This window comes from Girardinichthys multiradiatus, chromosome 19 (genome assembly GCF_021462225.1).
Source record: "Girardinichthys multiradiatus isolate DD_20200921_A chromosome 19, DD_fGirMul_XY1, whole genome shotgun sequence".
NCBI classification, from domain to species: Eukaryota; Metazoa; Chordata; class Actinopteri; order Cyprinodontiformes; family Goodeidae; genus Girardinichthys; species Girardinichthys multiradiatus.
In genome coordinates, this window is record NC_061811.1 from 1,195,914 (window position 1) to 1,206,704 (window position 10,791).

Here is a 10,791-nt window from a genome sequence, read left to right on the forward strand (position 1 = left end):
TGTGGGTTGATGAAGCTCCGCTTATCCTTGTTCTCCTTAGTTCACTTAACCGACATTTCAAAGTAAGATTAAAAGTCTGAAATCTTAAGATGGTAAAATACATTGTTTAGAATATGTGTTTTTAATTCTACTAACAATCTTTTATTTTACTCAAAAACAATAAAAGCTTCAATAAAAACAAATTCAGCTTATCAAACAGAATTTCTTTTTCTCTCATGATAAAGGAAAATATGCATTTTCCTTTTTTCTTTCAACTACATCTTTGTGCCTAAAAATCAGTGATGTTACTAATATTCATTAATGATATTCATTCATTTCTGCTGCCAGAATTATAGGAGCAACACAGTAAAATCTAAACATTTAAAAAGATCTCCAGATTCGCCTGTTTTCTAAAAACCTTGCAAAACAAATTAAATAAGAACATTTGAGTGCATGATGGTTGCACATGGCAGTGATTTTTATGTTAGTGTTTCGAGCAAATAAATAGATCAGCACTGTGAGCTCACCTGTCTATCTCCTTTGCTCCACTTGAAGAAATGAGGACCCAACCTGAAAGGTGCAGTAAGGCCTTCACTGAGTGGAGAAATCCAATTAACAGGCGGAACCAAGGCATGCACACTAAGCCCAACATGTTCTGTTGGATTCCATTTGGATGAAATCATTTCAGAGCCATAGCCTGTCAATCAGCCTTTGTTTTGTGTTTTTTGATCTGTCATTATTGACAGCTTGATTTTACAAAACTATTCTTTGATGTTTTTAGATCTGGACACATGCTGCTATGGCATAAAATACATGGTTGCCTCCAAATTAACACACTGAATCATGAAGAAGCTGCTATTTTCCTTCCCACAGTATAGACTTGCCATATTTAGTAGGTTTCTAAAGGCCACTGTTGGAAATGGATAGTTAACAGATAGGTTCATTTTTTAGGTTCATATTCTGTGAGGAATCACACTCATTGTGATGCAGTCTGGTGAAATTAGTCCCTTCATAAGTCAAATGAAGCAGGTTTGTCAAAGAGGAAAGGAGCATGAAAGAAACAAGAAGACTCTGGTTCTATCTCGGAGAAAGTCTTAATTTGTCAAGCAGACTTATATAACTTCATTCTTAATTAGCTTAAAAAACTCAAGATGATGACTTTCATGTTGTGCTTTCAAATCCTTCATGTTTAATGTTCATATATGCAAAACTAACTAACTTTGAGGCTGATAGACGTCATCCAAGGAGGTCCGATAAACATTTGGAGCTTTCATAAGTATTTTGTTCTCAAATGTTTTAGATCTATAAATAAACTGTTGTGAAAAGTTCAGTAACTGATGCACCGTGCTCTGTTTGCTGAAGGTATTTAATAATTACTCAGACTAAATGTAACCCTGCCTCCTCAGCAGCGCTGAGAAATTTGGCTCCAGGTAACATTTGATCAGGAATCTGTGCAGCAACTTGGTGCTAAGGTTCAGCATTTTACAGAAAGATCATTGCCAGCAACAAGTCATTTTACAGGCCAGCAGCAGCTAACATCATTAGAAAATAGCCAAGAGGTTCCTCAGAACCACAACACAAATAAATGAACAAGTAAAGCTTGTGTTTCTCTCTTCAATGAAAAATATGTAAAAACGTAATATTGTCTCCAAAAGTTTCAGCTCTGTGCCACCATTAATTTGCTAACATCTGGTTGTTATATGAAGTCAAAACTGTGACCCACATGAAAATGAAAAACAAAATTCACATAACCAGTGGCCAGTAACCTAACCTGCCAGTCAATAATGTGGAAACATTAGTCAGCCACACCTATTCTGGACCCGTGTGACTTTCTTTGACACACCCAGAACAATAAAGAACAAAAGGAATATTTCTAACAAACACAGAGGCCATAATGACAATAAAGACTTTTGAGATAAAAGCAAAATAATAGCAGAACCAATAAAATTCAACATAATGAAATTAAGACATGGACATTAAAACAGAAATAAAAAATAACATGAGATCCACATAAAACCAGCAACCCACTAAGTATCAAAAGCCACGGAGAAAAGATGTGTTTTTAAAGAGATTTAGAAATGGCTACGGAGGACACCTGCCCTATGCACAGAGTTTAGGACCAGCTACAGCCAAGGCCCGGTTCTCGGTCCTGAAAAGCTATGCATCACATACAGGTCCTTCTCAAAATATTAGCATATTGTGATAAAGTTCATTATTTTCCATAATGTCATGATGAAAATTTAACATTCATATATTTTAGATTCATTGCACACTAACTGAAATATTTCAGGTCTTTTATTGTCTTAATACGGATGATTTTGGCATACAGCTCATGAAAACCCAAAATTCCTATCTCACAAAATTAGCATATTTCATCCGACCAATAAAAGAAAAGTGTTTTTAATACAAAAAACGTCAACCTTCAAATAATCATGTACAGTTATGCACTCAATACTTGGTCGGGAATCCTTTTGCAGAAATGACTGCTTCAATGCGGCGTGGCATGGAGGCAATCAGCCTGTGGCACTGCTGAGGTCTTATGGAGGCCCAGGATGCTTCGATAGCGGCCTTTAGCTCATCCAGAGTGTTGGGTCTTGAGTCTCTCAACGTTCTCTTCACAATATCCCACAGATTCTCTATGGGGTTCAGGTCAGGAGAGTTGGCAGGCCAATTGAGCACAGTGATACCATGGTCAGTAAACCATTTACCAGTGGTTTTGGCACTGTGAGCAGGTGTCAGGTCGTGCTGAAAAATGAAATCTTCATCTCCATAAAGCTTTTCAGCAGATGGAAGCATGAAGTGCTCCAAAATCTCCTGATAGCTAGCTGCATTGACCCTGCCCTTGATAAAACACAGTGGACCAACACCAGCAGCTGACACGGCACCCCAGACCATCACTGACTGTGGGTACTTGACACTGGACTTCTGGCATTTTGGCATTTCTTTCTCCCCAGTCTTCCTCCAGACTCTGGCACCTTGATTTCCGAATGACATGCAGAATTTGCTTTCATCCGAAAAAAGTACTTTGGACCACTGAGCAACAGTCCTGAGAAGGACCTGTATACCTTTATAGGCCTTCATCTGGTTTAAGTTTTTTAAGGTTTTTTTCTGACTAAAAGCGCAGATTCACTTTCTGGCTGAAATTGTAAAATGCTTGGTTTGAGATAATCTGATTTAAAACTTAATATGTAACCTAATTACAACATATATTGCAACTATAAAATTCAAAACAAGCATGCTTTATTTTCTAAGAGCAACTTTGAACATTTAAGATATTAGACCTTTTTTATTTATTCACTGTTATATAATTTGTATTACATATAATGACTCCCTTACATGCTCTCTAAAGGAGCTACATAGAAGAACAACAAAAACAGTTTAGAAAAACAACATTAAAGACATGAATTACCTTAAAAGCTACATTTAAACTTTGCATAAAATGAAAGAAAAAGTAAAATGTAAACATTAACAAATTAAAAGCTAAGAAATAAAAGCAGTCTTTGATCTTAATGGGTAAGCTACAGTAATCTAATATTATCTATATTGATTTGCATCTTTGTCATTAAATACCACTACAGTCTTACTTAACACTGTGTTGAGGTTTTCAAATAGCAACTTGAATTTATTGTTACAATGACCAAAGTAGCATTGCCTGTGCTGATTTCCATCTTATGTTTAACATATAATACCTAAACGGGATTTTAGAAATTGTTGAAATGGTGAGAAAGGCTAAGTGTGTCTCCGTCTGGAGACTTACTGCCTACAGTGAACGCCATTTCGTTCCAGTCTAATTTAAGCAAGACCTCTGCAGTGCTGCTATCCATAGGACTGGACTTCGTTATTAACGAAAAAATGAAACATTCAAAATGCTGCAGGAGAATAGTCTCATAACAAAGCTGCATGCTTTATTATCTATTCATTCTATTCAGTTTATTTATACAGCACCAATTCACAACACATGTTGTCTCAAGACACTTTACAAAGTTAATTTAATAGAATCAAACAGATTTCAAGTCGGTTTCATAAATTCCATTTAATCCTATCAAACAATGCAGTCAGGTTCAGTTTATTCTTCAAATTGGTTAAAGAGTTTCTAGGTAAGGAAACCCAGCAGATTGCATCAAATCATTGACTTGCAGAAGAGTTCAGTGTTATTCAGCAGCTGTTACATTTCTAGTCCCAATGAGCCACAATAAATCAGAGACAGACACCAAAACCCTTTAGCAAGATCCTAGTGGTAGAGAAAAACAAATTACGTCAATGACAGGAATTAGTTTTAAATTTCTTATGTTTTCAGTATTTAAAACACTTTAAATTGTTGTGTAGTTGAAATGTGCTATTCAAATAAACTTGCCTTGCCAAATAGTTACCTATGCTGTGCAGAGAGGTTTTTATTTGATTTGATTTTAATGCACTACATCATTTCTAATAAAACATCTTAGAAGTGACTGAAAATTTGGTCAGATTTCATCATTTGACAACAACAAATCAACTATCTGAATACTACTTTCATGATACTTGATAATAAAAATATATAGCTTTTTTTACTCTGTTATTTCCAACTAGATAATCTATTGTTTGACCTGAAGGCACAATGGAGGTAAAACAGTCATAAAAAGCAACATTCACACTGGCGACTGATGGGCCAGACCCATTTTAATTATGTTCTGGGGTCCTTGACCTGAGGGGTCCATGTGGTTCAGCCCTGACGGGTAACAATACTCCCATTGATACGCAGGTGAAACAGCAGGTATCCTCATACAAAGAAACTACCTGCATATGAAGGGAGGAGCCACAGATGTTCTCATGCTCATTTCTGGAAAATGTTCTTCAGTACTTTTTCACAATTTATCTTTTCCCTTCCAAGAATTATCTGAATAAATTCAGATCTTTACTTCAAAGCAATCAGAAGTGATGCCCAAGAACTCCAGTGGTTGTAATTATCTTGGTATCATCAACAGGTCAGAACTATGAAGACCATAATATTTGTTTGTTATTTCATTATAAAGGCAGAAAACCAACCCAGCAATCAATCCTGGGGTGATAGACATGTTAAAGCCCAAAAAGGATTTTATCCAAACAAAGTTTAAGTACTGGTGCCAGTCAGATATCTGACCACACCTGTCCCAGAATAAACCAGGTGTGTCTCAGTATTTCACCTGTGCTGTTCAAACATAAAAGGGTCAATCAGATAACTCAACACATGTTGTGTTGTCAGCATATTGAGAAGATGTAGAATAAAGAAGCACAACTACAGTTACTAGGATACAGAAGAAAAAGAAGAGTGAAAAGCAAAAGCATGAGCGATAAAACTAACACCCAAACTACAAGATTATTTAAAGAAATGCAGCTGGAGAGTTCTTTTTAAAGACCTATTTAAAATGTATGGGATTACCCTTAATGTAATTACTTATCCATTAACCACGCAGCCTAAAAACAAGGCGACAAGTTTAATTTTAAATTAAAACAAGGCACAGACTAGAAAAAAAAGTAGAGAATAAATTAAGGTTTAAATATTTTCATAAATGTTAGTGGAAATAGATTATTATGGATTGTCCTGTAAGACCCTAAGTCAGCCGATTTACTCAATAGTTCTGGGTCCGTAATGGATGGATATGTATCAGTACTGAGGTGGTGTCGCACTGAAGCAACTCAAATCCATAACTGCTGAAGCATCTGTCTGCATAATGACACCGTGCAGAACTGCTGGTGTTCTGCTTGGGACTCAGCCTACAGCTGCGTCTGTGTCATAATTACTTGTTTATTTGCATTTGACATGATCACACAGGGCGGATTTTAATGCCATGTGTCGATGATTATTGTAAGCCTTGGCTGCTTACATCTGAATCAGCCATGACATGTACACACTGAGGTGTTAAAAGGGATTTATTGTCTTCCAGCCTTATCCATTCTAAAACCAGACTGAGCTGCTGTTTGTAGTAACAATGCTTTTTAAAAGGTGATGACAGAGCGATACACTCAACATACACTCACCAATCCTACCTCAGAGATATCCATGCAGTTATTAAGATAAAATAAGATGTTCTTATTAGATGCAGCTGCTCTGAAGCTGGAGACCTTATAAAGTAAAATAGAATAGGAATATCCCTTAATGTCCCACAGTGGGGAAATGTATCAGCAGCAGAGGGAAAATCAAAATGGAAGCATGCAGATTCACACCTAGGAAAAAAAAATAAGAAAAAAGAATACGAGACTGTACAGTAATGGAAAAAATACTGTAGAGTTACAGGGGTTGGACAATGAAACAGAAACACCTGTCATTTTAGTGTGGGAGGTTTCATGGCTAAATTGGACCAGCCTGGTAGCCAGTCTTCATTGATTGCACATTGCACCAGTAAGAGCAGAGAGTGAAGGTTCAATTAGCAGGGTAAGAGCACAGTTTTGCTCAAAATATTGAAATGCACACAACATTATGGGTGACATACCAGAGTTCAAAAGAGGACAAATTGTTGGTGCACGTCTTGCTGGCGCATCTGTGACCAAGACAGCAAGTCTTTGTGATGTATCAAGAGCCACGGTATCCAGGGTAATGTCAGCATACCACCAAGAAGGACAAACCACATCCAACAGGATTAACTGTGGACGCAAGAGGAAGCTGTCTGAAAGGGATGTTCGGGTGCTAACCCGGATTGTATCCAAAAAACATAAAACCACGGCTGACCAAATCACGGCAGAATTAAATGTGCACCTCAACTCTCCTGTTTCCACCAGAACTGTCCGTCAGGAGCTCCACAGGGTCAATATACACGGCCGGGCTGCTATAGCCAAACCTTTGGTCACTCATGCCAATGCCAACCGTCGGTTTCAATGGTGCAAGGAGCACAAATCTTGGGCTGTGGACAATGTGAAACATGTATTGTTCTCTGATGAGTCCACCTTTACTGTTTTCCCCACATCCAGGAGAGTTACGGTGTGGAGAAGCCCCAAAGAAGCGTACCACCCAGACTGTTGCATGCCCAGAGTGAAGCATGGGGGTGGATCAGTGATGGTTTGGGCTGCCATATCATGGCATTCCCTTGGCCCAATACTTGTGCTAGATGGGCGCGTCACTGCCAAGGACTACCGAACCATTCTTGAGGACCATGTGCATCCAATGGTTCAAACATTGTATCCTGAAGGCGGTGCCGTGTATCAGGATGACAATGCACCAATACACACAGCAAGACTGGTGAAAGATTGGTTTGATGAACATGAAAGTGAAGTTGAACATCTCCCATGGCCTGCACAGTCACCAGATCTAAATATTATTGAGCCACTTTGGGGTGTTTTGGAGGAGCGAGTCAGGAAACGTTTTCCTCCACCAGTATCACGTAGTGACCTGGCCACTATCCTGCAAAAAGAATGGCTTAAAATCCCTCTGACCACTGTGCAGGACTTGTATATGTCATTCCCAAGATGAATTGACGCTGTATTGGCTGCAAAAGGAGGCCCTACACCATACTAATAAATTATTGTGGTCTAAAACCAGGTGTTTCAGTTTCATTGTTCAATCCCTGTACTAATATACTCAGATTTAACTAAATGTAAACTGAGTAGGACGATTTACAAATCTTCAAGATGTACTTGTATAATTGTGGATAAAAATGTAGATATACAAAACAACAACAGCTCCTGCAGCGTAAAACAAAAAGAGCAGAATCTGAACGGTTGTTTGAACTCTGAAATATTTCATCTTTCATGTTTCCATGTTTATGAACCTATATCAATGAGAAGCTGTGTTTTGTAGCGCTGCGGACACAAGAGCCAGGCCAATTGTTACTGTTTTATGTCTTTTATAATAACGTTTTATTAGGGCGTCTCTTCTGACACACTCTGAGCCCATCCCTTAAGTTGCCTGGCCCATGTTCCTCAGAGCAGAATAATTCAAACTTTTTTATCACCGTGACTTAAACAGCAACCCTCTCTGCTTTGTGGGTTAGTTTTGATGTAATTAGTTTTGTTTAATAGGATTTTTATGTTCTAGATTTTAATTTAGTTTTTACAGTATTGCAAACATTATCTAGAATGCTGATTCATCTAAACTGATCATTATGTTGGGAAAAATGTTATGCTTCATCATTTACTGAATCAATTTAATCAAATCATTCCTTCAATAACTGGAACTGAATTCTGTACTTACTAATAGGTTCCCTGCACTCATGGGGAGTTGAACACTGGGATATTTATCAGAGATGTGCAGAATTTGTCTTCCAGGCTGAAATCTTGTCTGAGTAAAATGGCATCTGTGGGAAATATTTGCTTTTAAAGGTCTTGAATCAATTAAATTCAAAAATACTTAATCCTTAGAGCTGTAATAAAACCTGTACGTAGACAAAATTAGCCAAGAAAGATGATGCTGATTCTGGTTCTGATGTAGACAACGAGCTCATTTAGATTTTAGCTGAAACATTTAGGTGATTATCAGAAGAAAATTGAAAACAGCTCCTTCTTTCCTTCTCCAGTTTTACAGTCGACGCCCAGGCCTGAAACTGGCTCCACGACATTTTAACTTTTTGTTTTACTCCTTGGATTTCAGACATGTCATTTTATTTAGGACACTTAATCTTTGTCACACCTTGTAAGTAATGCACAATCAACATTTTTAGGTGTTGCTGTAGGAGCCGAAGTAGATTGGCAACCAGTGGTGTAACAAAACAAGTTTTAGTATTTTCAGGAGAAACAAGAAGCAACATGTTGACAACAGTGAGGAAACGGTGGATAAGGGGGGAACAAGCTAATTATGTGGCCTATTTCTGCAGCAGTAAACCAGGTATTTTGGTGAGTGTAACCTCCATCTCACTGACAATATTTTCTGGGCCGTGCTTTAATCTGCTTGTTTTCAATTTCTGTGCTCAAAATGTCGTTGCAATTCCCTATAAAGACCAAGTGGTACATTTAACTGTGCATTTTCATTCCTTTAAAAAGAAAAAAGCTAGTCCCTATTGCATATATTTGCCATAAAATCTTAGAAGGTACGCAGGGGACATGAAACTGAAGTGTTTGTGACAAATCCACCTGTTTGTTCTCTGTTTTTTCTTTCTGTCACTAATTTGTTAAGCATCCATCACATGCCTAGCAACATTCATGGAGTTGTAAAATTACTCATCATATTTTAGGCTACGCCCTAACCGCGGACTAGTATTTCAAAGTTTTCTGGGAAACCGTATTGTTTTCTGTGTATAAAGTTAAAGAGAGGACATCTTACTCAGTTATAAAACATGTAAAGTGGCATCAGGTGATCGGCCAACTAGCATATGATCAAACCTGTGCTCTGCAGGACACGGCTCAAGAATCATTTATTGGGTCTTTCTACCAAAATGGTTTAGTTACAAATGAAAGGGCCAAAGCTCAATTTTAACTGGTTCTATTAAATCACCACTTAGATCGAGTGTTTTTACTACAACCAGGCAGCCAGCTTGTTGTCACATCATCATGTATGTTTCAGTCGATCTTTGTTCCCCCTCTGTTGTACTTCAAGGTCCTGTAGAGGATCACAGTTATCTGCATAACACAATATCGAGGCAACTGTGGCTCAGTAGGAAGAGTAGTCGTCTTGCAATCGGAAGGTTGTGGGTTTGATTCCAGCTTCCTCCTGCTGTATGTCGGTGTGCCCCTGGGCAAGGCACTTAACCTCAAGTTGTCTACCGATCTGCGTATCGGTGTATGAATGTGTGAGCGTTAGTGAGTGTGATTGGGTGAATGTGGCTCTAGTGTAAAGTGCTTTGAGTGGTCTCTATGACTGGAAAGGCGCTATATAAAATTCAGTCCATTTACCATTTGCATAATGCCAGTTTCACTCTGCTTGAGTCTCCACTTCAATGTGACAAAGAAGGGACTGGTGCCGATCCAGTACAAGAGCCGGTGGAGCCCACCAAGGTCCATGGTTGGAGACAGTCCTGTTTAGCACCAATCTAAAACAGAGGCGCAATCACATGATTTAATGAAGGCCATTCCAGATAAGAAAGTGTTGGAAAAATGTATAAAAATTATCATGGCTTAGTTTAAACAAGGATTATGTTTTAAGTTCTACTCTAGTTAAGATGATTCCTGCGATTGGTTTTAGTGTGGGCAAAGGGTTTGTGGAAAGTTAAGGAATGTGGTCTGGAGTGGATCACTCTCTGGACATGATATGCTCATATCATGCATAAAAAATGCCCTCGAGGCAAATGCTTTACTTGAGATTCGTAACTGGGTCACAAAACATAATATTGATCTACCCACCTGCTCGGTTAGCAGTTGGCAGAACTGGGCAATGTATGCTGAAAAGGTGGTCAGTGGAAAGAAAAAACAACCCTCTACTGATACCTTCTATGCGGAAGAAGACATATTTTATGCAGGACCAGTCAGTAGGGAGAGGTGTAGAATGAGAGGAATTTACGGAGTAAATGGAGACCTTAGGGGGCGTGGACGGAGGCAAGTGAGAGGGAGAGATGATAGAAGAGATGATGTATGCTGGGTTTGTGGGCAGCATGGTCATCAAGAATGACTGGATAAAGGAGAACAGAATGTTGTTAAAGAAGGAAAAGGGGAAGTTGATGAGAACAAGGAGATGATAGACATTGCAGCAGCATACATGGATAATCTGAGATCCTCTCCAAATGCAACTGTATATGTCAGTCTACATGAAATAATAATTTCATCTACTGCAATGTTTAATGATCTGATTGAATATGTGAACACTTCTCCAGACTGGACGGACCCAAAAGACAACACCTTCAAGGTGGACCCCACAAACACCACCTTATTGTTCCTTTGTGGATAAAAAAGAATTGAAGCATTTAAAACAGACCCAGTGGAAACAAAAAGGGGTTA